We start from the raw sequence: 26700 nt of genomic DNA, 5'->3' as shown, positions 1-26700 counted from the left end.
CAAGTCAAATAATATTTCTTCATTGCTAAACTTCAATACAAGAAAAACTTTAAAATTTCAAAATTTGTGAATTGTTGTCTATCTTCCATACTTTATTACTCCCCTTGAGTAAATGCTTCTTTTATGTTTCTTCTTCTATTACTCATGTTGAATAGATATCTACCTTGATAAACATTTTCCTCCAAATTTTTATAATCCCCCTTTTTTGACACTTATGTCATTTTGGTTGTACATTTATAGTCATGGATATGTATTTCAAAATTAGTAGCTAGGTCAACTAAGCCTTCATGAGTAGAAAGTTAAGAATCTTTCTTAATTGAAGTGTCTATAAAGGCTAGTTTCTTGTGTAAAAATTCCATGTGAGGTGTTAACATGAATTGGATATTTATTAGATTATATCTAATATTGGCATCTTTTTCTGGCAACTCATCAAGCTGACTCTGAGTCATCAATAACCTCTAAAAATGTATCTGACTATTACTAGGAGATAGTTGTAATGTACTACATGTAAGTTGCAAATCTCCTTGTAGCTATTTAATAACCTATTGATTTTCCTTAGTGAATAGATCAACATTGCATATAGAGAGAAAATATTCTCTAACACCTCTTTCACACTTTCCATTTTGGTTACAAGATCAATCTATCTTAGTGCAATAACACTAAATATCTTCTCTAAAACTTTTGTCTGAAATTTCCTTTCTAACCATTCTAATAATTTAATATTAGAATCTAGGTCTTCATCCTCTATCTTGTCTACAATGGTGACAAGCTTCTCTATAATGAGCTTATCTTCATTCATTTCTAGGAGACTAAAAGCATTAGTTAATATGTCTTTGATTTGATGCAAAAAAATCTTTTGCTTATGCTCCCTCCTTAAGATTTCTTGCCTCTTCTTCCTTTGTAGAGTGTATTGAAGAATGATCATTTCTACAATTGTGATTGTGTTCAAATCAAACTTTGGTAGCTCAATCACCTTATCTAAGCTTACATCCTCAAATGATGTAACATCAACACTCTTGGGTGTGCTAGAACTTGGCCTTGATTGATGTAGGAGCATCTTGGGTTTCCTTGGAATCTTGCACTTTTTTTCATTCTGCCAGTTGCTACTGAGTAACCAATTTCTAGTTGATGTTGAGTAACCAGTTTCCAGTTGATGTCGAGTGACCAGTTTCTAGTTGATGCCAAGTGACCAGTTTCTAGTTGATGTCGAGTGACCAATTTCTAGTTGGTGCCAAGTGCCAGTTTCCAGTTGATGCTGAGTGATGTCAAGTGCTAGTTTTTAGTTGATGCCAAGTACCAATTTCCAGTGGATGCCAAGTGATGTCGAGTGCCACTTTCCAATTGATGTCGAGTCATCTAGTGTGTTCCAAGTTGTCTATGTCTAGTTCCTATTTGGGCTGACTTTGCTCACATTTAATTTTGGTATAGGTAGTTATATTTGCTAAGAGCCGACTTGTGGCTTCTCTAAGTTCTAGAATGTTCTATAAGCCATTTTGGCAAGTAAAAATAGAGTGCTTAGGCTTAGATTAAAGGTAGATTTTGGGGAGAGTTTAAAAAGAGTAGGATATAAGTCTGGAAATGCAAATTTGAAGCTAGATCATGGATCTTGAAGTTGTATTCTATATCTAGCCGTAACCCAGAAGGTCTTAGAACTGGGCATGTATGCTGAATATTTGACAAATCAATAAAAGATATCTTGTTCTATCTCCTTGGTGCTATATTTTTTGTTGTGTTTTCCATTGTGTTAACTCTTCTAGGGTGGTTTGGATAGCTAGGTGTGTCTTTGGCCCTAGTTATTCCCCCTTTTGCTTGCATCAGTTGGTATTAGAGCTTGAGGTTCATCCTTATGGAGATAACCCTGATTTCAATTTGGTTGTAGGGTGGTAGATCTGTGGATTTGACCTATAACTTGCAAAGTGTTATGATCTTGCAGGAACCTAATTTGTAAAGATGGTTCGTGTTAGAGGAAATAATGTTGATAATGCTATATTGGATTATTTGAGACAAATTGCAGCTAGATTAGATGATGTGGAGATAGCCCAGAGGAGAGGAGCACATCTTGATGATGTAAGTGATGATGAAGCAGAAACACCAAACCATAATCCAAAACTTGAAGAAGATCAAGATGAAGAAAGATTGTTGAAAGTATTGGCTAAAGTGAATTCAAAGCATGTTGTAGAAGTTTTTCCTTATGATGGAAAATTGGACACCAATGTTGTGTTGGATTGGATCTCTGATATGGAGAAATTCTTTGAGTATGAAAATACTCCTAATAATAGAAAGGTGAAGATTGCAGTCACTAGGCTGAAAGGTCATGCATCACTATGGTGGGAACACTTACAAACTGATAGACAAAGGAGAGGAAAGGAGAAGATCAAAACTTGGCTAAAGATGGTGAACAAGGTAAAGAACAAATTCCTTCCTACTGATTACCAAGTTATCTTGTTAAGAAAGATGCAAAATTTGAAGCAAAAAGACATGACTATAAAAGAATATATTGAGGAATTCTATAGACTGGACATTAGATCTGGACATGTGGATTATGATGTTGAAAAATTGCAAGGTACATTAATGGATTGAGATTTGGAATACAAGATGAAATAAGTTTTGTGAAGCTAGAAAGTGTGGAAGAAGCATATCAATATGCCTTGAAAGTCAAAGAGATCTTGATAAAGAAGCATGAACAAAGATAGAGAGGTAGAGGTGGTAGATTCTAGAGAGGTAGAGGTAGATCTTATGGAGAAAGTGGAAGATTTGATAGTTCTATGCAGGATAAAGGGAAATCTGAATGGAAGAATGATTACAAAGGAAAGACCGAAAGGAAAAGTGGTAATTCTTATTGAGGAGGCACTAATCCTTATTGAGAAAGAGGTAATTCTTATTCTAGAGGTGGGTTTCGTGGTAATTGTTTTAGATGTGGCAAAGAAGGGCATAGATCCTTTGAATGTAGATCTTCTAAAGGTGGGCAGAATAATAGAAATGCTATGATTCAAGAAGATGATGAGGGTTCACCAAGTGGACCTGAGGCTAGAGAAAATTTGATGGTGAGGAGAACCTTATGTAATAAGGGAAGTGATGAGGAACCTATTTTAAGGAGAAGTCTTTTCAAGAAAAGATGTAAGATGGTTGGAAAATGCTATAAAGTGATCATTGATAGTGGAAGTTCTACAAATTTTGCATTAGAAGAGCTAGTTACAAAGTTGCAGTTGCAAAGGTTGAAACATCCCAAACCTTATCATGTTTCATGGATCAAAGATGAGCATAAGATATTTGTAAGTGAGCAATGCCTTGTGAAGTTCAAAATTGGATATTACTTTGATGAAGTTTTGTGTGATATTATGCCCATGGATTTTTGTCATATTTTTTTGGGTAGACCTTGGCAATATGATAGATATGTTGTACATGATGGAAGATTGAATCAATATACTCTTTGGGTAAATGGGAAGAAACACACATTTTTACCTTTGATCGAATGTCCAGATGAGGTTAATTGTACTGCTATAAAAAATTGCATGGTTAATGGGAAATAATTTGAAAAGGAAATGAAAAAGAATCAAGTCTATTTTGCTATAATTCCAAGAAAATTGAGTTTTGTCAATGGAGACCGAGTGCAAGAAAATAGTGTTAATTCAGTGCTAGTCAGTGGTGACCAAGTGGCAGATGGTAGTATTGACGAAGTGCTAGGAGAAATTGTAGAGTTGCTAAATAAATATAAAGGCATTATTTCTGAAGATATTCCTAATGGTTTACCTCCTATAAGAAGTATAAGTCATTGTATGGATCTGATTCCTGGAGCTAGTTTTCCAAACAAAGCACCATATAGATTGACAGCTACAAAGAATGAAGAACTTAACAGACAAGTGCATGAGTTGTTGTAGAAAGGTTTGATCAGAGAAAGCTTGAGTCCATGTGATGTACCTGCTATATTAGCACCTAAAAAGAATGAAGAATGGAGAATGTGTACTAATTCCAAAGCCATTAACAAGATAACAGTGAAATATAGGTTTCCTATGCCAAGGATGGATGACATAATGGATTGTTTGAGTGGAGCAAAGTATTTTACCAAGATTTATTTGAAGAGTGGCTATCATTAGATCATAATTAGAGTAGGTGATGAATGGAAGACTACTTTTAAGACAAAAAATGGTTTGTACAAATGGTTGGTTATGCCTTTTGGTTTGACTAATGCACCTAGTACTTTCATAAGGTTGATGAATGAAGTTCTGAAAAGATTCTTGGGTAAGTTTGTGATTGTTTATTTGGATGATATTCTAATATTTAGAAAGACTAAGGAAGAACATCTTGAACATATTAGACAAGTATTATAGAGGTTTAAAGAGGAATAGTTGTTGATTAATTTGAAAAAGTTTTCTTTTATGCAAGAGGATATTGTGTATCTAGGATTTGTGATTTCAGCTAATGGATTGAGGATGGATCCTGAGAAGGTTAAAGCAATTTTGGAATGGCCTACACCTAAGAATGTGAGTGAGGTAAGATCATCTCATGGTTTGGCTAGTTTTTATAGAAATTTTATAAAGAATTTCAGTGTTTTTTGTAATGCTATGACTGAAATGATGAGGGGAGATAAAAAGGAATTCAAGTGGACACATGGAGTTGATAAGAGTTTTGAGACTTTGAAACAAAAGGTTGTTGAATTACCTATATTGGCTTTACCTAATTTCAACAAAGTATTTCAAGTATAATGTGATGCAAGTGGTAATGCAATAGGAGCTGTATTAAGTCAAGAAGGTAATCATGTTGCTTTCTTTAGTGAAAATTTAAATGATGCTAAAAGGAAATATTCTATGTACGATCAAGAGTTTTATGCTATTGTTCAAGCATTGAAGAAGTGGAGACATTATTTGATGCCTAAGGAGTTTGTGTTGTATACTGACCATAAAGCTTTACAATACTTAGGAAGTCAGAATAAATTGAATCAAAGACATATGAAGTAGGTTGAGTATTTGCAGAGTCTTACATTTGTGATTAAGCACAAGAGTGGAGTTACTAACAAAGTTGCTGATGCATTGAGTAGAAGACATTCTTTGTTGACTGAGATGAAGGTTGAAGTTCTTGGTTTTGATGAAATGAAAGAATTGTATGATGCTGATCTTGATTTTTCTGAGGTATGGAGAGAGTGTAGAGCACCAAATCTGATAGATCACATAAGTAAGTATGATGAGTATTTCATTCAAGAAGGTATGTTGTTCAAAGGTATTCAATTGTGTATTCCTAGAAGTTCTATGTGGTTGAATTTGATTAAAGAAAAGCATAGTGGTGGATTAGCTGAACATTTTGGAACTGATAAGACATTGAGTTTGCTGAAAGAGAAATATTATTGGCCACAAATGTATAAGGATGTTCAAAAATTTGTAAAGAGTTGTGGAGTTTGTCAAGTTGCAAAAGGAGTGAGTCAAAATACTGGTTTGTATACACCTATTACTGTTCTTGAGAAACCTTGGACTGATATCATTATGGATTTTGTTCTTGGATTGCCTAAAATAGTGAAGGGGTATGATTCCATATTTATTGTAGTGGATAGATTTTCTAAGGTGGCTCATTTTATACCATGTAAGAAGACATCAGATGTTGAGCATGTTGCTGAACTTTTCTATAAGAGATTGTTAGATTGCATGGATTACCAAGAAGCATTATTTCAAATAAAGACAGTAAGTTTGTTGGTTATTTTTGGAAGACTTTGTGGAAGAAGATGGGTACTAAATTGAAGTTTAATTCTACATTCCATCCACAAATAGATGGACAGATAGAGGTTGTGAATAGAAGCTTGGGTAATTTGCTAAGATATTTAGTTGGGAATAAGTTGAGTAATTAGGAGATGGTATTGGCACAAGCTGAATTTACATATAACAATTTTATGAATAGGAGTACAGGAAGAAACCTTTTGAGATTGTTACCAGAATGCATCCTAGAGGTATATCAGATTTGAGAGATGTTGCTAGTGAAGAAAAAAGAAGCACTACATGAGAAGAATTTGCTGATTTTATGGAGTATTTGCATAAAGAAGTGAAGTTCAGGTTGGAACAAAGCAATTAGAAGTATAAGGAGAACGTTGATCAGTCTAGAAGACACCATGATTTTCAAGTTGGTGATGAGGTGATGGTTCATCTAAAGAAAGGAAGATTCCTAGTTGGAACATATAGCAAGTTGAAGATGAAAAAATTTGGACCTTGTAAGATCCTGAAGAAGTTTCACACTGGTAATGCTTATGAAGTTGAGTTGCCTGATGACATGGATATATGTCCTATATTCAATATTGCTGATTTGTAAAAGTATCATGAGTCAGATGATGAAGTTTTTGTACCTAATGATTATCCAAAGAAATAGATTGAGGAAGTTGAACAGATATTGGATCAAAGAGTTGGCAAGAGTACAAGAGGAAAAGATTACTATGAATATTTGGTGAAGTGGAAGAACAGACCTATTGAAGATGCTTCATGGATTTCTCAATTTGAGTTGGATCTAGCTAAGGTTGGGACATCTCAATGATTCAGGAGAATCATTTCTTTCAATCCCAATTGTTTGATGTAGGAGCATCTTAGATTTCCTTGGAATCCTACACTTTTTTTCATTCTACCAATTGCTATCGAGTAACCAGTTTCCAGTTGATGTCGAGTAACTAGTTTCTAGTTGATGTCGAGTGACTAGTTTCCAGTTGATGTCGAGTGACCAGTTTCTAGTTGATGCCGAGTGACCAATTTCTAGTTGCTGCTAAGTGCCAGTTTCTAGTTGATGCTGAGTGCCAATTTTTAGTTAATGCCGAGTGCCAGTTTCCAGTGGATGTCGAGTGATGTCGAGTGCCAGTTTTCAGTTGATGTCGAGTCATCCAGTGGGTGTCGAGTTGTCTGTGTTTAGTTCTTGTTTGGGCTAACTTTGATGGCATTTAATTTTGGTATAGGTTGTTATATTTTCTAAGAGCCAACTTGTGGCTTCTCTAAGTTCTAGAATGTTTTGTAAGCCATTTTGGCAAGTATAAATAAAGTGCTTAGGCTTAGATTAAAGATATATTTTGGGGAGAGTTAAAAAAGAGTAGGATATAAGTCTGAAAATGCAAATTTGAAGCTAGATCATGGATCTAGAAGTTGTATTCTATATCTGGCCTTAACCCAAAAGGCCTTACAATTGGGCATGTATGCTAAATATTTGACAAATCAATAAAAGATATCTTGTTCTCTCTCCTTGGTGCTATATTTTGTGTAAAGTTTTCCATTGTGTTAACTCTTGCAAGGTGGTTTGGATAGCTAGGTGTGCCTTTGGCCCTAGTTATTCTCATGTTTTCCTGCATCATTAATATTTTTAGTGGGGTGTCCTATGTACTCAACCTCTAAATAGTAGAAACTAGCAATGTAACTAGAATATATATTGTAATTTTCTCCTCGGGTTTAGTGGTCAACTTCAACTCTTCAATCTTGTCTCATTCCTTTTGGATTTCACCCTATGATGGTGAAATAGGTACAAGACTTTCTTCCTAACCCTCATATACTTCTATTCCATCTTTATCAACAATCACTAAGGTTGGTGAACTTGAACTATTTAGGTTGGGCACAAATATACCTATAGATTATGCTTCTTCCTCTTTCATCTCTATGACAACAGTTAGCATTACAAATGGTGTCTTTGTTTCATCAACTTGTTCAAGATTTACACTCTGAGTTCTTTTTAGATCCTATGATTCCTTGTCATTTACCTCTATGGTTTGTGGAGGCACATTTGGTTTGTCTTATTATTTCTCCCCTACAGATGAAAGTTCTATCTTTTGAATCTCATCCACTCTCACCAATATAAGATTATTGCATAAAAGTGTTGCATTGGTATAGTCTTGCAAAATTTTCTTCAAATCATGTTTATTCAAAGGATTGACATTTTGTGTTGTTTTATCAAGAACATCTTTTGTGCTCACTAAATCTTGTTAACTCTCTTGGTCATCATGTTGGGGACTGGTACTCGACACCTATGTATCCTATACATCATGTTTCTCTTCTTAAACTATTGCTTCCTCTATTGTTCCTTTAGTTCTCTCCACATTAACTTCCTTGATTGGGTTCACCTCTTTATCTTTGTCTTCCTCATTCTTATCAAGTTCTTCCTCTTCTTGTTCACCTTTCTTAGTTATTGCTTTAGTGGATAACCCATAAGTAACTTTCCATAGCAATGTGCTATGGGTTACCACATCCTCAAATTGTTTCTTAAATATATTAAATACTTAGTACTTGGGAGAAAATTTCCCTTTATATTTTTCCATGGCTTTAGTAAACATCTAGTTATCCAAAGTATGCATAACTTGGGCTAATGTAGCATCCCTTATTTGTCTCTCAGAGATCAAACTAAATTTCTACTTTTTCTCAACTCTTCCTTAAAGACTTTTAGGTAAAGAGTTGAAAGTAGCCATCATATCATATATGGCCTCTTCAACCTTATTTTTATCAATACTCCTTGGCTTATCAAAATCAACATGCGTAAAACCAGACAAATTTGCATTGGTTTTAATGTTTTCACACAAGTTATCAATATTAAAAGAGCGATTGTAGCTTACCACTTTGAATTGACTCAAGTCATTATACACTATCTTCTCCTCATCTGAATCCTCTTGTGGCTTCTACTTCTTACTCAATCTCTTGAAAGTATTTTGAGAAATTTGGCTCAGCTCCGTTGTGAGAGTTGATGAAATTCAAAAGAAAAAACTTGCATCTATAGGGGAGAAACAACAAGACACATGAACTGTGCCCCCACAACTACAAAGGTAAAGGAAAAGGAATCACAATATCTAGAAAGAGCTCAAAGTGTAAATCTTGAAAAACAAGTTGATACAACAAAGATACCATTTGTAATGCCAAATTTTTGTCATATAGATGAAAGAGGCTAAAGAACAATCTATAGGTATATCTGTGCCTAGTCTAAATAGTTCAGGTTTACCAACCCTAGTGATTGTTCATAAGGATGGAATAGAAGTGCATAAGGGTCAAGAAGAAAGTTGTTGGAAACATGAATTCTAATGATATTCCTATGGGTAATTATTATAGATATGATATGTTACATTCATGATTGAGTTTGTCATTGATGTCACATAGCGATCTTTTGTGGTATCTAACAGAAGAATAGTGGAAAGATCAGGTTGGTACATATGGCTAGTTGAGTATTCTCATTATCTAAGGTTATGGGAGATACTTCCAAGTGTCTAGTATATGAAATTAGTTTCAAATAAAGAAATGTTAAGTTTGGAAGAAGTTATGTAAGTTTTGGTGATGTCTATTCTGAGATAAAGTTTACAAAGGCATGTTTTGGTAAACTTGTTATATCTCTTAGTAGAATTGTTATTTTGAGAATCAAGGTTGTGGATGTGAAGAGGACATGTTGGTGATGATGTGGCTAAGTTTTTTCATCATAATATTACATGTAAAAAAATATATTCAAGTTGCAAGGTGGGAGATTAATGTTATCACTAAGTGTAACGTGTTCTTACTATGGTCCTCTAATGATTAATTGAGAAAGTCTAACAACCGAATCAAGAAATTATTTTATGGACTCAGTATAAAGGTAGGACATTTTCCTTTAGCATGAGACATGGAATTTTATTTATCAGAAGTGATTGTAAGCAACAAAGAGAGACAAATGCAAAGTTGAGTACAACAAAGAGGAAGTGAAGGAAACTTCCTTGTTGAGGTTTTATTGTGTGATCTAAAGTTTGATATTTGGATCCAAGGTTCATGACTTGATCTACAAGGTTTGATAATGATTGGTCTAATTGATAGGATAGAGGAAAGAGGAACACAATAGTAAATTACTTGTTTGGGAAGTGAGCTCTTCTTGTAGTTGGAATTGCATGTTTGGGCAATGGGTTCTTCTTGCATACATTGTACTACAACTCTTAACAGGGTTGGTACAACTCCTAATAGGGATTTAAAGTCTTCTAATAGGGACTCATATGTACTAAATTTTGTAATAGACTCCTAACAGAGTCCATCCTCTAACAAGGAATATTTATATTAGTACATCATCTTGTGGGCATCATTCCCACCAGAGTTTTCCCTCTAATGAAGGGTTTCCCTAGTTAACATATTTGGTGTAATTATCTATGTGCATCTTATTATGGTTGTTGTTTAATTTGGTTGAATGGTTAATTTTATTTAAGAAGGATAAATGTTTTAATTGTTGGATAATTGATTCACTCCCCCCCCCCCCCCCCTCTCAGTTATCTTGGTGGACTATTATTTCTAACACAAGTCTTGTATCTATTCCATCATTTGAAGGTGAAGTCTAGAAGGAAGGAGAAAAGACTAAAGAGTTGAAGCTAACTACTAAACCTGAGAAGAAAGTTTCAATATAGACTCTAGTGACATTTCTAGTTTCTACATCTCCTCTCAGTAGTGACACCCCACCACAAATATCAAGGTTGAGTTCTAGCACATTCAAGAGTGTTAATGTTACATCATTTGAGGATGTAGTCTTAGATGTAGAGATTGAGATACCAAATTTTGATTTGAATACAATCACAATTGAAGAAATGAGCATTCTTCAAGACACTCTACAAAGGAAGAAGATGCAAGAAATCTTAAGGAGGGACCATAAGCAAAAGAAAGTTTTGCATGAAATTAAAGACATATTCACTGATGCTTTTAATCTCCCAAAAATGAATGAAGTTAAGCCCATTATAGAGAAACTTGTCACCATTGTGGATAAGATAAAGGATGAAGACATTGATTCTAATGTTAAATTATTAGAATAGTTTGAAAGGAAACTTCATACAAAGGTTTTAGAGAAGCTATATAGTGCTATTGCACTAAGACAAGTTGATCTTGCAACCAAAATGGAAAGTGTGAAGAAGGTGTTAGAGAACATTTTCTCTCTCTACATAAAGCTATGCAATATTGATCTATTCACTAAGGAACTAGCTACAAGGATATTTACAACTCACACACAGTACATTACAACTATCTCCTAGTAATAGTCACATACATTTTTAGAGGTTACTTACAACTCAGAGTAGACTTGCTGAGATGCAAGAAAAGTATGCCAATATCATATCTACTCTAATAAATATCTAGTCCATGTTAACACCTCACATGGAAGTGTTACACAAGGAATTAGCATTTGTAGACACTTTGATGAAGAAAGATTCCCAACTTTCTACTCAAAAAAGGCCTAGTTGACCTAGCTGCTAATCTTCAAATACAATTCATTCATTAGATGTAGCATGTGATAATTAAGATGCAACATTGAAGATTATAATGGAGCTACACTAGCCATTCATGGAAAAACACACTATAAGTGTACAACCCAAATGACATAAGTGTGAAAAAAGGGGGATTATGAAATTTTAAAGGAAAATGTTTTTCAAGGTAGATATCTACTTAGTGGGAGTAATAGAAGTAGAAGTAGAAATAAATCATTTACTCAGGCGGAGTAGTAAGGTATGGAAGATAGAAAAAAATTTTGCAAATTTTGAAATTTTGAATTTTTTTTTATGTTGAAGCCAAGAAATTAAGAAACACTATTTAATTTAGGCATTAGATAAGAATTTATACGCCATGAAAAAGTGTTTTTCCACTCATGTAAAAGGGGGACATTGTTAATCTTAAATTGGTTTTGACAAAGTACTAACAAAACACTTAGTCAATATTCAACAAAGTAAAGTGAAAATTTCATGTTGAGTGATCAAAGCTTGTGGAGAAAATTGTTTAGATAGTACATGCCAAGTAATATGATAGTTAGTGCCAAGAATCAGTACATTCCAAGCAGTCAGTGCATGTTGATTCATTCACTTTTTGAGCCAACAAAGAGAGTCAAGTATTAGCTTTAAAAGCACAATTAAAGCCAAGCATTAAAGCCTTTGGATATTGAGTGAATAGTTTATGTCATAGATGTTTGTAATGGAAAAATATTCCATGTAAACCATTTTTGGGTTGAAATAAGCATAATTTTTATTATAAGAGATAAGTATGGAGTCATATTATGAATCTTTATACAATACATGCAACAAATTAGATTGAGGGAATCTTTAGGTGGCAATAAGGATCAACCATAGCCATTGATTCTAAACTAATCCATATCTACCTATGTTATTTAGGCAATAAAGATCAACCATAGCCATTGATTCTAACCTAATCCATCTCCACCTATGTTATTTAAGAAAGATAAACCCTAAGAAGTTTATCATTGTGCAAGTTGACAAATGCTAAGTGTTGAGAGAGCATTCATGGTAGTTTAGATGGTTATGATAGAGTTGTAGATTGTAGAATTAGTTTGAGAAGAACATAATAAAGAAGTTAAAGGACACATGAGACATATCTGAATAGGAGGATCAAGGTTTGAATAGTGAGGAGGAGATCTGACATCAAGCAGCAAGGTGCTAACCAAAGGATCACAGTATTGAATTATTCTAATAGGTGATGAAAAGAAAATGACTTAATCGAGTAGTCCTAATAGGCTATTGTAAATTTATTAACCGAGTGCTTAGTTTATTGTAAGTTTAAATCCTCTAACAAGGTGATACCTAACAATCTTTGTATTCCTTTAATAGGGAAGACCTTTCATAGGGTAGATCATAGCTTATGATCAAACACATTGTATCCATATTTTTCCACACTTTACAACTGTAGTAGTGAAGATTTGTGGGTGTCATCCCCACCCTAGTTTTAACTTCTCATTAGAGGGTTTCTAGGTAACCAATTTATTGTGTTGTGTGCTTTTTACTTTATGTTATGGATGTGATGCATGTTAAGCTATTTTAGATTATATGTTAAGTTATGATATGGATGTTGGTGATATATTTTGGAGGCAAAAGTTTAAAGTATTGATACACCCCCACCCCCACCCACCCCTTCTCAAAACTTAATTTCCCATTTTATTTCCAATAGATGCTCTTCCATCTTGTCATTTGTGTTTTTCCTTAGATAGCCTTAGGTTCTTCATGTCATATAAATTGCATAGATCCCTTTTGGACCTCATTTGAGTAGAGTCAAGTTCAACTTGGATATGAAGGTTATTTTTCTTGGTAGGTTGCAGTGGATCTTGATAGCTCTTGGTGGATCCTAGAGTGAAGGTCATTTACTACTTAGTACATTATTGCATAACCTAACACTTGGGATTCTTTGATCTATGATTATGGGTCTTATGACCATGTTCTTCTTTAGAGTTATCCTCTACTAGTTGGTGTTATCCTTTAGTAGTTGGGTGTGACTTAGTTTACCATTTAGTTTTGACCCTAGTCGTGAACCTCAGTGTTGGTGTATTTCCCTTACACTTGCCTCTCTAGAGAGAGTAGGTTGGTGTGGATATACCACTAGAATAGTTAATATTGGATGAGGTTTTAGATGGTTGGTGGTTTTGTGAGTTCTCCCCAATGCATCTTGGGCTAATTTAGTACAAAGGTTGAGAGAGACCTCCTTCCTAGTCCTAATGGTCTATAGTTTCTATCTCCCTAAGCTTGTATCTTTAGGATGCTACCTCTATCCAGTTGTTCTTTCATGGTTGACTTGAGGTTGGAGATCAATTTTAGTGGAAGGTTGGGTGTAGCATTCCTAGCAGGTGGCTAGAGAGATGTGATATCTTTAGATATACCTTACCATTATTTGTATTGGTGAGAATTTAAAGCATATTATTTTGCCCATTAAAAAATTAATTTGCAACCTTGTTGAAAGGTGATGCCTTGTCTAGTTGGTTAAGTAATGATATCTTTCTAGTGATAGTCAAGATTTTTGTACCAAAGAGACTAAGTTTCTCCTATGCTTGGTAGTTAGTTGTTCAAAGTATCCTTCATAAAAGTACAATTTTTTCATAGAATTATCATCCTTTGGGTCTTAAGGGTGAGTTTTCTTAGAATCAAGAATACTCATGTGTCGCATGGTAGTGTTCTTAGGACATTGGGGATGGTTCTTCTCCAATACTTCAATTTAGTTTGGAAGTGCTTAGTGTTTAGACCTTGGTTATGTTAGAAATAATAGTCCACCAAGATAAATGAGAGGGGGTGGGGTTGAATCATTTATCCAATTAAAACATTTGTCAACCTTAATTAATCATAACCATCCAAACAAAGTAAACAACAACCATAGAAAGATGCCCATACACAATTACACTAGATTTGTTAACTATGGAAACCCTTAATTAGAAGGAAAAAGATGTGTGTGTGTGTGTGTGTGTGTGTGTGTGTGTGTGTGTGTATATATACATATACATATATATACATACATATATACATATATATATATATATATATATACATACATATATACATATATATATATATACATACATATATATATATATACATATATATATATACACACACATATATATACATATATATACATACATATATACATATATATATATACATACATATATATATGTATATATATATATATATATATATATATATATATATATATATATTTTCCTTGTTAGAGGATGGACCTTTTTAGGAGTCTATAAACACATTTAGTACATTAGAGTCCCTATTAGGAGACTTTGAATCCCTGTTAGGAGTTGTAGAAGGCAGAAGGACCCATTGTCCAAACAACTTCTAGGGAAAGACCACTAAAATTCACTATCTAACTAATCTCTCAACTATTCCTTGTAGAATAATTGTTTGTCCTATGCTTTAACCTCTTTACTTTATCTTTTCAACTAGACCAATCACTATCAAACCTTGTAGACTAGGTCACAAACCTCAGTTCCAAATATCAATCCTCAGATCTTAGAATATAACTCAGTAATGATGTTTTCTCCAACTTTGATCTTCTCTACTTATCCTCACATATCAACTTGTTTCTCTTCTATTCCACTCTTCATGATTCATGAAATGATTCTTCATACATACATAACAAAGGAAAATTTCCTTCCTTTATATCAAATCCATAAAAAAATTCCCTGAATCGACTATTACACCTTCTCAATTAATTATTATGGAAGCTTATTAAGAACACGTTATGGTTAGTGATAAAATTAATCTATCACCTTGCAACTTGAATAAATTTCCATACATGTAGTATTATGATGAGCAAGCTTATCTGTACCATCAATAACATGTATTCTACATTCCTTTCACCTTTCTTCTTAGAATAACAACTTTGCTAAGAGATATAACAAGTTTACCAAAACATGCTTTTGTAAACTCTATCTCATAACAGTCTTCACCAAAACTTGCATAACTTCTTTGAGACTTAATATCTTTTTCTCTTGAGGTTAGCTACATATACTAGACACTTATTAGTATCTCCATTTAACCTCACTAGTGAAAATACTCAACAACCTATCCATACCAACTAGATCTTTACCACTATTCTTATGTTAAAAACTATAGAAAATAGCTATGTTGACATAAATGACAAACAAAGTCATGAATGTAAAATATCATTATGATAATGATCTTATCATGTTTCTAAAATACTCCCCCATAGAAGTATCATTAGCATTCATGCTTTCAACAATCTCCCACTTTTCCATTGATGGAAACATAGATGAAAAACATCTAGTTCCAAGAATACCAATTGTTAAAGATTGTTATCCTTTCTTTTCAAATCATCTTCATCAATCATTCTCCCCCATTGATATACCTCATTTTACTCTATATCAAACTATTCTTCATGCTATAATATCTCCCCCATTAACATCAATTGCAAAGGTTTTAGTAACCATCTATCACTACAACAATTATCTCTAAATTGCTCAAGTATCCAAAGACACTATTCAAAACAACATCTATCAAGAGTCCTAGATGACTTTGTCTATCATAGATACTCCCCCATGTAAGAAACATTAGTACTTGATCCAGACAAACAATAGTGCTTTGTATCACTAGACTGATCCACTCTTGCATCATCTACTTTGATGTAGGTAGGGGCATAACCCCTAGCATACCTTGTAAATAGTCAAAATCTCTTAGGAAGAGGCATGGTGAAAATATCCGCAATCTACTCTTTGGTGCTTACATACTCCAATCTAATTTCCTTTTCTACAATTTTCTCTCTAAACATGTGATATTTGATAGAATTATACTTATTCTTAGAATGCAACACTAGATTCTTAGACATATTCACTGTACTTGTGTTATCACAATGTAAAACAATAGGTTCACTGAATTATATCCTATTGGGCAGTTGTTTTACATAAGGTCAATGGCAGGAATTCATTGTGCAATTCCTCTCTTGAAAAGCTAATCTTTTTAGGATCAACTCCAAGGTTCAGTATTTGTCTTGCGATGTACCAAAATCTATTCAATTGAAGATAAATGTGATTTTTTAAGAGGAGGCCTTTGCTAGTTCTATTATGATCTTGGGATGAAGTAAATCTATTCCCTGTCTCAAAATAATACACAAAAGAACAATGTTTTTTGTATTTTCTAGTTTTTCAATGAATGCAATTCTAATAGTGCAACTAAAATGAGTTCCTATTCTAAAAAGGGGCTACCAAAGAAAATAATGAAACTAAAATAAAATAACATAAAATTCAAAGCAAAAAACATGAAATTGAAATCCTAAACATACATAAGCTATAGAAAATAACACGTTGTGAGTTAAACTTTCAAAGAAATCAAAAGGAAACCAATGAAAATAGGAGCAACACTTCCTAGAATCCACTGATGCAATCATCAGTGAGAAACTTTAATAATCGTATGATATTTCACCTTTCATCAAATCGCAAGGCCATGGAAAGTGTGCTCATGCGAGATAAAAAACTATGCAGAACAAATTTGATGATCTCTTCTCAAGCTCGATACGTCAACAAAATTTGTAAATCTATAGCAAACACCAAAACTAAAAGGACACACAACTAGAAACTATGTAATAATCCTTTGGCTCAATCACAATTCCATGAACAAAATTCAAAAAACAATGACACATTCAGGAAAGAATCACTACACTCCAAATGCGAGCACCAAAAACATAATTTTATTGCATAATAATAATGGCCCTTGTTACATATTGCAATGGGGTATTTATAAGAAATCCTCTCCTCAATTTGTGTTGAGAGTGAGAGATATTCTTCATGCAATAAAATTCTTTTAACTAATAAAACAAACTAAATATATACAGACTAACAATTAATTTGGTGCTTAGAGGGACTCCATCCATATTTTATCCATTAATTGGATGCATGAGCCCTCTAAATGTCAAAAATAGAGAAAATATGAGAGAGAAAGTAGGAGTAAGCATTCAATTGAAGTAGGAGTGTTTGGAGGTGTCAAAAATAGAAGCTGGTCTTTTACTAGGCATGTGTCAAAGTTAAACTTTCGTCAGAATGCATTCTTGTTGCATGGAAAGTGCTATTTTTGGAACAAGTAGTTAACTATCAGTGCACCTCTAAATTAAAAAGCTATGGACCTACATAGTTGCTGACCTACACCCCTACATAGATGTTGAGTTGTGGACCTTGATAGGGTCAAAAATCTCAAAATTTTACGAACTGTCAAAAATGAAATTCTGGCATCTGGGTTTTGTTCTTCTTCATCCCAAAGCTATGTTTGGATGTTTGCCCTTGAATTTCTCTATCATATCAGTTATCTTAGAGGCATTCAAAAGATCTAAAGCCTCATATTTATACTTGACCATTTGTCTTTAGTTGTCCACCTCCATTTGAGTCTCTACAAAATCTTTGAGTTTGGTATCTAACTCTAATAGGGCTTCTTCTATCCTAAAGGCTTATCAGATGTCCTCATCATCAAAAACCTCCAAAAAAATATTCTTGAAATTATCCACTACTATCTCTATAGGTAACAACTTTTATCATTCCTCATCTTCAAAAATATTCAAGCATGCATCACTGTAGTGTCTCTCTACTTCCAAAATTCTCTCTTGGGCTTGGTCCTTGAGTCGATGAATCTCCTCATGGAATGTCTCCATTACTTTATTTCTATCTACTATTTTCTCTATCCAATCATCAATTATGTATAATTCTTCTCTAGTATATACATCAATCAAAACTTGACATCTTTGGCCCTTTATAGCTTGTAGAGTCTACAAATTCTTACTCTAGGCCTATACCTCATCCATGATACTGAAGTCTTGCTTCAAAATTGCTATGATCTTATGCACATTCTCCTATGTATCATGTAGTAACTTCAAATTCCCTATAATGATGGTGAAACCTTTCTCCTCAAAACTTTCTCACCATTCTTGACAAGCCTTCAAAAATCGGTCAAGTTGTACACCTCCCCCTTCTCTAAGTACAGTGTCCAAAGTCTTCTCAAGATGTTCAAGATCAAGAGGACCAACAACTTTGGCTAGATATCCCTTTAGGATCTTAGCATACCTTTGAAGTGCTTGGAGTTCAATCTCCTCTCATTCCATGTACTTGAGGACTTATTTGACTCCCATAGTCATCATTTGTTAGGCTAAATCTTGTGTAGGTCTTCCCAACATAACATCCTTTAACACATAATCTTCAAGACTAAGGCCTTCTGCATCTGTACCTTTAGGAGGGAGAGCCACTTTTGCAAAAAAATCCTAGTTTTGTATGGTGGTGACAAATGCCAATAGCATTGCCTCATGTGATGGAGACTCAGGTTTTTTCAAGATCTTTGCAATATCACAAATGTCTTCTTCAGAAGCATGAAATTGAGGCTTAGTACTCCTCATTATCTCCTTTTGGATCCATCTAGGGATGCATCCTACTGAGGACCTAGCTCTTGATGACAAAGGGGTGTGTTCTACAACTTCCTTCCCTTTGTTGCTCCTACTCAGAGTTGTATCCTATTGGGAGGGCTCTTCTTCTATAGCCTTAGTCTTAGTAGACCCTGTAGCCTAAACCTTGGTGTCTTAGGAAAATGGTTGAGAATATTCTACCATTTGTCCTTCTGACACTTCACCGATCACCATTTGTTTCAATCTCTCCTTTGATAATGATTCCTTCTAAACATGCTCTTCCTCTGAACTCTGAGGTGGGGGAGTCACCGAGCCCTGTTCTACCACTGTAACTCATGGTGGAGATGGAGGAGTAAGATCAAGACCCTTTGTATCTGGCAACATTTGCATCTAGTCTTCTTGTTGAAGTTCACCTATAGGGATATCCCTAATCTTATCCCCAATCAACTCTATACCTATGCACATGAAATCAAAATTTGACATTGAGAAAACATCATCACTTTCTTCACTCTACTCATCCACCCACTACTATACTTCATCTTCTGAAGAAGAGAGCTCTAAAGTTTTTTCTTGAGTGGATGGTAGGGTACCTGTGGCCCTTTTTCTCCTTTGCAACTCTATGGCTCTAGCTAGCCAATTTCTTCCCTATAGGGGCACTTGTTCCATCTCCTCTTCTAATTCTTCTTCTTCCTTCTCTTCATCTCCCTCTGAAATACTTTTAGGAATAGATAGATTAGTCACTAATCTTCTACTGATCCTTTTCCTTTTCTTCATTTGAATCTTAATTATTTTCTTATGTTTCTTGGAGGTAGAAGGAGAAGCTAGCTCATCTTGCATAGGAGGAACGGAGACTTGTAGAATCTCTCTATCTTCTAGTTGGCTAGACACAATGGGAGGCAACTACGGTTCATCCTAGACTTGGGTAGCTCTAGTATCTTGGGACCCTTGTGGACTCTATTCTTGTTGTTGGGGAGGTGCCTGCTCTATCTAAATCCTCTAAGGGCAGGTCCTCTTTCTTTTATTATTTCCATTCCTCTCAAGTGGGTGACAATATCCAACTGGGCGATCAAGTTGGTACACTATCTCTTGCCTAATAGGAGACTAGGCCACAAAGGTAGGAATTGTTACTTTCTTTCCTCTACCTCTTTCTGGGTGAGCATGTGCATGGAATATCATTGTGTCATGAATTGGATCAAGTGGAAAAGGTCTCTTGATCCAATCATTTTTCATTCTAATGACATGCCTCACTCGATGATTAATATCATCAACCTCCTCCCTATCAACCTCAACATTCATAATGGATCTTTCACCAATTTTTTCTATGTTGAATAGGGGGTCCAGTAACTCCTTAGAATCCTATTGCTTTATCTCCTCCAGGATGTTCAACTGGAGAGATTTTTCTACTAGATACAAATTCATCATACAGTAGTCCCTAATGTGGACATCATAGTCATTTGTGGCATTCATCTAGTGATCTTCAACAACATCCTTGTGATGGAAGTCTCTTCCTGCTAGACTCCCCACTTTCCCAACATTGTCAAAATATGGCCGGGGAGAGTTGTATTCTTCAAGAGGATAATTTTTCAACTCCCATCAAAGGATTAAATTTCTTGCTTCTACTTCACCTAATATGGTCCAATGACCAATGGCCATGCCCAGAAAGGTCTCTATTGCCTCTTTATCTTATCATAGGCTGACTCAATTTGTCAAGAAATCTCCAATAGCACTAGTTTGTCACTTGGGTATCTTGGGAGCTGCTTAGGATTGATGGATGGACTAGCTACTTGAAGATATGTGAATGCCTTGAATTGGATGAAGTAGGCTCCAAGTACTATGATCTGTGCTTTGGCTTCATCGAATAACCTCTTCCCATAGTCTCCCTCAATGAATCGAATGATTACAAAAATGAACACATTATTCATGATTTTGTATTCCTTTCTTTGTGCTGAGAGCTTCTTCTTTACCAATTGATGGTAAACTATGTATGGCCAAGCATTGGGATCTTGCATACTGCCTCTTCTATACAAATTGGGATAGTTTTCATCCTTCCTGCAAGCAGGTATATCATATAAGAAGTCGTGTAAAACTTCTTCTTGTCCTTCACCATCCTCAGTTGCTCACACAAGTTCTCACTTAGTGTGGTAGCCTAGTCCAATGGTATCTTGGCCTGTCTAATAGTCTCAATAAAGTTGACCATGAAGGTACTGAGATGGCCCACTGGGGTAAGCCCATGACTCTACTTAGGAGAATGATATAATAACCAATGCCTTCCTTCATGTATCCCCAAGTCATATCCACTTTGCTGGTTATCCTTCCCTAAGGAGGCTTCTCAATGAGGTACAAAGATTTTATGATGTCAATGGCTTCTTGCTAATGATCCCTATACCATCTCTTAATAGAGTAAAAGCACAAACCTGTGTCACCTTTTATAAAGAAAAAGTGATATCAAAATTTAAAGTATTCAACTTTAACGACATAAAAGTGGCATTTGTGCTTAGAATTTGAAGATGATGTAAACTAATGAATGTGTAAAATTAAATGAAGTTTATGTCTATAATTATTTTTAAAAAAATTGAGTGAAAATTTTATCTATTTTTTAATTTTTTAAAAATGTTGAAAATATAGAGTTTTTTTCTCGTCAAACAAAATATGTAAATGTTCATATTTTGGTCTGATTTTGGAATATGTTAGAGTCAACATGTATACCTAGTGCATCAAAAAAGAAAAATTGAAATTTGGCTAATATTTTTCAAGTTATAACTGGTCAAAGTCCAAGTTATCATAAATTGACAATTTTTTCCTCCCATCAAACTTTTTCCATCAAATCTTTTTTTTTTTTTAAACAAATGACATATTCTTGAAGAAGACTCTCTCCTTTAGTGCAGCATTAAAAAATAATAATTTTTGAACATGATACTATTTTTTTCTTATTTTTGAATATAAATCTTCCAGAATCTTAAAATACCTACTTGTAATATTTTTAAATTATAACATATTATCCATAATAAAATTTTTTTTTTAAATATATGATCATAATCTTGACTCTAAGACCTAGCAAACTATATTTTTAGTTTTAAAAAAACTTCAATTAGTAAGTCAAAATGGCCTTCAAAGTGAGAAGTTTGCAAAAGTTCTTATTTTTGTTTGTATGGCTGCCATCTAGGATGCCACATAGGTAGTTGCGGCCAAAACTATTTCGACCATAACTATTCTAGCCAAAACTATTTCAATCATAACTGTTCTAGCCAAAAGGGTTACGACCAAAACACCTAGGCTTATAAAATTTTTCTCAATCACTTTTTGGCTATTTTTTGTGATATTTTGAGTCATTTGATACATGGGGGTTACGACCAGAACCCTTTTGGCTAGAAGTGTTTTGGTTGTAACCCAGCATGCCACGTTGAAGGGGAAACCTACCACATATGTACGGTCAAAGCTTTTTTGGTTGTAACCATTATGAATGGAACTATTTTGGTCGTAACTCATCCAAATATCACAAATGGTGACACAGGTTTGTGCTTTCACCCCTCAGTTGTTTCATAAGAGAGTCTAATAAACTGATCTTCTCTAAGAAGATGAAAGATCCTCTCAATGTTGTTAGGTTGCAAATCCAATACCACTTCTCCGATGAAATTTTTGACTACCATTTCTTTAGGAACAAAGTGTTGTGATAGGGCCATGATTAGTTCCGCTGATTGTATTGACACAGGATGTGACACTACATTTACCAACTTGGAACAGATCAATGCAGACATCATGTCAAACCTGTCTATTAGCTTATTGCAAATCCTTAAGAATTCTCCTAAGTTTGTGTCTCCGAGGTCGGTATCTCAAATTTTTGCATGGTCATCATGGAATCTCGACTTCGAGGGTACACCTTAGAATTTGAACATGACAGGTTTGGGTGCCACTCTAGATGTGGATTCCATTTGATTATCTGCACATTGTGAGAAAAAAAAAGATTATTAGTCCAAAAAATAAAATGTAAAAGCTAAGAATTGAAATAAGCATAAAGGAAAAAAATGCCCTATTTGGGCATTTTATTTATTTTCATTTTTTCACTTTATCCCCTTTTATTTTATTTTATTTTCAAAATTATATATATATATATATATATGTATATTCATTATTTTAAAATTTTTATATATTTCTTTTTATATATTTTCTTTTATATATATTATTATTATTATTTTAAATTTTTTTCAACAAAATAAATTAAATTAAAAAACAAATGTGTGGGGTGCATCATGCAAAGGTCGACCCATGGTGCAGAGGCATGCGATGCGATGGCACATAATGCTGAGGCATGCAGCTAGGGTTTCAAGTGAGCGAGCCCAACTAGTGGCACAAATGTGTGAAGGTGTAATGCACTACATGCAATAGAGATTCAGACACATTGGGCACCACGGCCATAGGCACAGAAAAAGAGAGTGACATCATGATCCTAGCATAGGTGTGGGCACAAAAACAAAGAGGCATTGCTACAATCTTGGTACGGGCGCAAAACAAAAGGCACCATGGCTCTCATGATGTGCTTGGTGCAGGCGCAACACAAAAGGTGTTGCCACGCTTGGCGCAAGTGCAATACAAAAGGTGCCACTACAATCTTGGCATGGGTGCAACACAAAAGGTGCTACGGTGCTTGCCACGAGCATAATACAAAAGGCACTGCTACAATCTTGGCATGGGCACAACACAAAAGGTGTTATTGCGCTTGTGTCTCACCTTAGCACGAGGGTCGGACAAACACTAAACTTGTTGTCTTCAATAAACATAGTGGTGCATGAAGTGTTTTTTTTTTTGGTTTTGGGTGGGGGGGGGGGGGGGGTGGGGGGGGCAAGTTTATAACCCTTCCCTACACTGGGCTAGGTGTGTAGTGCACCTTACTGCATGTGCCACACCCCTTCCCCGCTCATGTGCATGCACTTTTTTTTTTTTTTTTTTTTCCAATTTTTTGATTTTTTTTGGTTTTTTTAAAAATTTTATGACCCTAAAACTTTCTAACTTTTAATACTTTCTCTTGACTCTCAAACTGCCAGTTTGGGAGTTAGAAAAAAAGTAGGGGTCCCCATTCTAAGTGAGGAATGTGGCATGTGTTGTGGACACCACAATAAATAGCCTCAAAAAAAGAAGAAATGACCAAGGCATTTCTTCATCAGTAAACATTCCTCCAACATGTGTCAAACACCAACCAAACTTTGAACATCTTAAGCATCTTTCAGATAACTTTACGATCAAGATCTCAGAATTCAAAACCTTCAAACTCAATGTGTGCATTGTGTATTCATTCCTTTTGATGCCTTAGGATGCAGTCTATCAAAGTTTTCTGACAACTTGAAACAATCCTTCATTCCTCCCAGCTCATTCATTTGGAATCTCCACAAAGGCTTTTCATCAATCAATCACTTGACCATATGAGAGAATTAGTTCAATGGCTCTTGGTGGGATGCCACATTCTTTTAGCTTCTTGAATAATTGCTCCATGTCATTCAGAATGTTACTTTTGATGAAGCAATATTTTGAATAAAAAATACTTTGTTTTGAGAACATATCTTTTGCCATTTCAGATCTTTAGAATCCTTTAGTCTTAACACCATATTATTTTCTTTTATTTTCTTTTAAAAAAAAAAAATTGTTATCCTGACTGTGCTTAGATTTTGTAGTCAAAACATCAATGTCATTTCTTGGATTCAATCTCTTGCGAACATCTCTTGTATTCCTCTTTAGAACTTTTTTGAAACTCTCATGCCAAATAATGATCTTAGCAACCTTTCAAAGAGACCCCTCCTATTTGAACTAGTTGAAGTTTGGATCATCCCTCATCATCTTGGACTTCAATTCAACAACTTTGAAAAGTGTTGAGAACTTGTTGGTCTAGGTTTCTATTTCCAAACTAAAAATCTCCTATTTCCACAAGAAATGTCGATTGTTCTGTTGGTATAAGACACACAATCATCCAAATGTTTTGACAAAGAAATACCTCTTCCTGAAATTAGAATCAAAGAGTGGTTAGTGAAATCTTAAGAAAAAATATCAAGTACACCTTACCCCCCAAGACTGACACAACTTTGAAAGGAAACACATGACTAAAAGCAAACATGCAACATGAAAGCAAACACACTTGCAAAAATAAACATGCTTGGAAGAATTAAAATCTAAGCTAAACGTAGAAATAAAATCTAACTAATTTTTTTTTATTTTTTTTTTGTCTTTTAGGCTTGAAAATAATGCTTTAGAAACTACCCATTTATGAGTAAGGGAAGAAATTCCCCCTATAAAGAATTGAGCCTAAAAGTGTTTTCTCTCAGAATTTTCACAATTTGATAAGGGCATGTCCACAAGAATTGAAACTTGGTATGGCTACCCAAATTTTCTTTTGCCTTATCCTAGAGTAGAATAAGGTCAAAAATCCTAAATGATTTAATCATGGCTCTCTTGTTGAACCATCTTTTGACAACAACTTGATGTTTAGAAATGTGCTCCACTGTAGTTGTTCATTTCTCATCCATCTCTAAAAGATTCATCAATCTGATTTGTACTTTGTCAGCATACCCACTCATGAACTTCAAAACCAAAATTCTAAGATTAAGTAGGAACACTGGCTCTTGTTCATAGATAAGAAAATATGGAGAAGTCCCTAAAGCTTTTTTGATTCTCACTCAATCTGTCCATAAGGCATATTTGAGTTGCATATGTTAATCCCTAGGATTTTCTTTCAACAATCATCTTATTATTGTGATCAAGTTCTTGTTTGTAGATTATGTTACCCCATTTCCTTGTAGGTAGTTATTCAAAGAGAACTTGATAATGATTTGATTTTCAAATGCTCACTAAGTCAAGAATGCTAATGCAAAAGAAAACCCATTATCACATACAAGAGTGAATGGCATTTCGAACCTGGTAACAATATGTTCTTCTAAAAAGTTTGTCACCACCTTAGCAGTGCAATTTTTGAATGTTTCTACGTCTGTCCATTGTGTGCAATAATTAGTAGCTATGAGAATAAATGAATGTCCAGTTGATGATGGTGGGTTGATCAGACCAATGAAATCTAGCCCCCACTTTATGAAGGGGCATATCTTGTACATAGGCTGTAAAGGAATTGTTAGATTCCTCTCTCTATTGCATCTAGTTTGGCATATATGTCAAGAGCGTACATGCTCGAAAGTGTCTTTGAATATTGAGGGCCAAAAATTTGCCCAATCTTAGAATCATGTGGGTTGTTGCTTCTGTTGAACCATGTCTTGTACCATACTTATCATGAAAGTGTTCCAAGACTTATTTTTCTTCCTCATAGCCTAAACACTTTAGATAAATCCCTTGATAGTTTCTCTTGTACAATTTGTTATCATGCAGCATATAAGATTCACACTTCATTTTAAGTCCCCTGTGTTGTGAACTATTTGTCCACTTTGGGCATTGGTCTTGTAGGAGATAATAAATAATGTCTTGATACCAAACATCTGCCACCACTCTCTGATTGATGTCAACTTGTGATACAACCATCTTCTTCTGATCATCCTCATTTGTTTTGTCGTCAAACTTGAATTCCTTTTTATTTCCATCCTAGTTATTAGCTATCATCTTTGACAACCCTTGAACTCTAACTAATCTCATAGATTGGATTTTGAGATCAAATTCTTGAAGTATAGCCATCCATTTTCCTCTCCTTTCACCGAGTTCATTCTGCATCAAAAGTATCTTTACTACTGGATTAGGTACAATTGTATACACCTTACTTTTGAGGATGTAATGATGGAACTTCTTTACTGTCTTGATTAATGCAAAGGATTTTTTATCAAGGTTTGAATAATTCAACTCTGTATTCTTTAGAGGACAACTCAAAAAAGAAATTAGTATTTCATCTTCCTTTTCTCTTTTCTATGTCAGGATCCCTACATAAGAGTTTTTAGAAGCAAAGGAATAGATCTTGAAAGGCAACTCATAATTAGGACTCACCAAAACTAAGGCCGTAGAAATGGAAACCTTGATATCTTCAAATGATTTCTTTATCTTTGGAACCCATTCCCTCTTAGCCCTCTTTTTGAGTAAATCATTAAGAGGATGAACTATCTCTGCAAATCCACTTATGAATTTTTTCACA

The sequence above is a fragment of the Cupressus sempervirens genome, chromosome 7, assembly GCF_028749045.1.
Source record: "Cupressus sempervirens isolate cs-2001-9-10 chromosome 7, ASM2874904v1, whole genome shotgun sequence".
NCBI lineage: Eukaryota > Viridiplantae > Streptophyta > Pinopsida > Cupressales > Cupressaceae > Cupressus > Cupressus sempervirens.
This window is presented reverse-complemented; position numbering follows the sequence as displayed.